Consider the following 3,659-nt stretch of genomic DNA (forward strand, 5'->3'; position numbering starts at 1 on the left):
AGACTCTCTTCAGGGGCCTGTCATGGAAACAAAGGGAAATGTAAGGTCCCTTCAGGGGAATTTCTGAGACTTATCCAGCCTTCAAATATTAATGGTCCTCCAGGCAAGCCAGAGTCCTGAGGTGTTTTGGTTCCCTATAGAAACTTAACATCCATTCTTGAGTTGAGAAATTACGGCATTGCTAATAAACTATCTAACAGAGAAAAATAAACTATCTAACAAAAAGAAAGAAAGTGAGAAAGAATCACAGCCCCTTGGTTGATTAACCGCCTGGGACTTAACTCATTGTCTTTAAGATTAACTACCTGTGGTTCTCTAAGAATTTGTTTATCCAGCACTTGAAAAAAAAACTGAACAAATGGGTGGGTGTGGTGGCTCACGCCTGTAATCCTAGCTAGTACTCTGGGAGACCGAGGTGGGTAGGTTTCCCCAGCTTATAGGTGTGTGACCAGCCTGAGCAAGAGTGAGAATCCCATCTCTAAAAATAGCCAGGCATTGTGGAGGGTGCCTGTAGTCGCAGCTACTCTGGAGGCTGGGGCAAGAGAATCACTTGAGCCCAAGAGTTTGAGGTTGCTGTGAGCTGTGATGCCAGAGTGACAAGTGAGACTCTGTCTAAAAAAAAAAAGAGAGAAGGTGAATCTTTATGATAGGTCTCTAGTATGCAGCATCCTCCAAATCTGTACCTTCTCATGATTCAAAGAAATAAAATTATGAGCCAACCAGAGAGAATACTTAAAGTAAGAGATACCGTAGCTCCCCTTACCTTGCCTGTGCCTCAGCTAGTCCTCTGCTCACTCTCCAGTCCCCTGAGAAAGTGACTCCCAAAAGTTCTCATTTCCCTCTCCCTCTGGGTGATGTCATCTGAGGTGGCTCTAACCATCCCCTATATGCTAATGTTCCAAAAAACATTATCCTTGCTGTATGCTTTGAAAGTCAGGAGTTCTGAAGTAGTGGCCAGACTTAGAGGAAAACAGGAAAAGGCTTTTAGTTGCTTGGTCTTTAAAAAATTAATTACTTCACAGTATTTACAAAATGATATATGATATTAAAAAAATTGAACAACATATAAAAGTGCAAAGAATAATAATGCCACAGGAAAGATACCCTCCACCTTCTATGCCCCAGAAAGAACCGTTATTATCAGTATTTGGTCTCTTCTATGTATAAGACAAATAAATAGACATATGTCAAAAATGTGGAATTGGAATTTTTTTTTTTTGAGACAGAGTCTCACTTTGTCACCCTTGGTAGAGTGTCATGGCATCACAGCTCACAGCAAACTCAAACACTTGGGCTCAAGTGATTCTCTTGCCTCAGCCTCTGGAGTAGCTGGGACTACAGGCACCTGCCACAATGCCCAGCTATTTCTGGAGACAGGGTCTTGCTCTTGCTCAGGCTGGTCTTGAACTCGTGAGCTCAGGTGATTCACCCGCCTTGGCCTACCGCAGTGCTGGGATTACAGGTGTGAGCCACCAAGCCCGGCTGGGGGATTTTATTATATATGCTATTTTCAAAGAGAAGGCATTTGATTTTACTTAGATCTAACTGTGAAAGAAGGGAAATTAAAGAACGTGCTGATCATTGGATAAAGACCTGTCTCTGTAGAGACACACACAGATACACAACACACAGAGAGACAGGGGAGACACATGAACATATACACACAAACTCAAACTCTATCCTTTTAAAGTAAGAAAAAAATTATAGAAATCATAGAGGCCAAAACCATTACCTTAAAAAAAAAAAAAACTCCCCATTTTAACTTTGGATGGTATTTATTGACTTTCTGTCATGAAAAAATGAGAAAATTGGCCCATTTATTTTTTTCTTCCTACTCTCTTCCCTATCAGCCCCAGGAAAGCATTTTTAAAAAGGAAAACTTGGTTTGAGGGTGCTTGATTAACAAATTTTATGTCATATGAATCCTCAGAACTTAACTATTGGCTGAATTTAAAATATTGAAAATCTGTGAGTAAAGCAAATTAGATAATTACAATCGTGACACTTGAATTAATTAATCTGTTTTGTCTTCTCAACTCTGACATCCGAGAAGACACAAACACAATTCACAGGCTTTGAAGATTCTCTGCCTCCTGGTTTTGCCTCAGGAATAAGAAGAGCTTAACACAAGTGGAAAATTAAGATTACTGTTATACATGATAAAGATAAACTAAATAATTCCACAGAGTTCAAATTATTGTCGGTGTTCCCACATGGTGTTTTTTATCTGTGGTTGAGGGAAGGAGGAATACCAACCTTACTAATAACTAAGATAACCAGTTTAATTTCCTAAAACGTTTTAATGGATGTTTTAGTTTTTAAAGCAGTCAGGGGATCTAGATCTGAAATTTGGACATTCTTTTACTATCCATAGAAAAGACGTGGGCAAGTTGTTCTAATGAGATTAGATGATTATGGCTGATCACATTTCCCTTTCCAAGCACATAGTCTATGAAATCAACAATTAAAAAGAGATTGTCGTTGTTGTAACTTGATCCTCCTACTCTGTGGAATTAATCTCTCCAGCAGAATCAGTGGGCTGCATCTTTTTCCTTCCCACCTTCCTTTCTTTCTCTTCCTCCGCCTTCCTCCTTATTATGGACTCATTCATTCAGTGAACATTTATTAAGCATCTCCTACAGCTATCCCTGTGGCCTGTATCCTCTAGGATACAATAGTAACTGTATCAGTTAGTCTGTGCTTGGTAACAAACCACCCTCATCTTTAGCATTTAAACTTAGTGTGAAACAACAGTAAAATTACAGTAGTCATGATGCTGTGCCTTGTCTGTTTTAATGCCTCTCCTGGTCTGATCTAGGTTTGCACATGTGGCTGCATCTAGCCAGAGTGTCAACTGGGCTGGAGGTTTTACTATGTCTCAGGCATGTGCTGGTGAAGTTGAGAACATCTCATCTGGAACACTGAGGGGCATGCACCCCATCCTAGGATGATCACAGATTTTGAAAATAAAGTTTAGTGTTTAAAAATCCATAAATAAAATTAGAAAGATAGGTACCAAAAAAGTTAGCAGTAAATATTAGTTCAGTCGTTTATTCATTCAACTTTTTGTTTTTGAGACAGGATCTTGCTCTGTTGCCTGGGCTAGAGTGCAGGGGTGTGATCATAGCTCACAGCAACCTCAAGCTCCTGGGCTCTAGCAATCTTCCTGCCTCAGCCTCTCAAGTAGCAGGGACTACAGGCATGAGCCACTATGCCTGGATAACTTTTTATTTTTGGTAGAGATAGGGTCTTGCTACTGTGTCTGGGCTCTTAATCAACTATTAAGCACCTACTAGATTCTACAGTTCCAGACCCTTTTCCAAACACCTACCTAAATATATAGTCAAACAGAAAATTAGCTAGGCAAGCATGGGATTCATTTTTTACATTTTTCTCTCTCTGGTATGTCTTGATAATCATTGTCAGTTTGATGTGGCTACCTTATTCTTTTGGAATGTATATACACTATTGTTTATTTAAATACTGATTAATTTTAGGTTGCTTATCATTGTGTCTTATTGCAACTAATGCTACCAGGACCACCTTTGTATCTTTGCACAGGGGTTAGTCTTTCTTCAGTCTAATAACAACATTGTCACAACAAACATAATGTGTTTTCTAACCATTTTAACAGCTATTGCTGTGATACCTTCCAATAG

The sequence above is a fragment of the Otolemur garnettii genome, unplaced genomic scaffold (assembly GCF_000181295.1).
Source record: "Otolemur garnettii isolate 467f Iridium unplaced genomic scaffold, OtoGar3 scaffold00047, whole genome shotgun sequence".
Classification (NCBI taxonomy): Eukaryota; Metazoa; Chordata; class Mammalia; order Primates; family Galagidae; genus Otolemur; species Otolemur garnettii.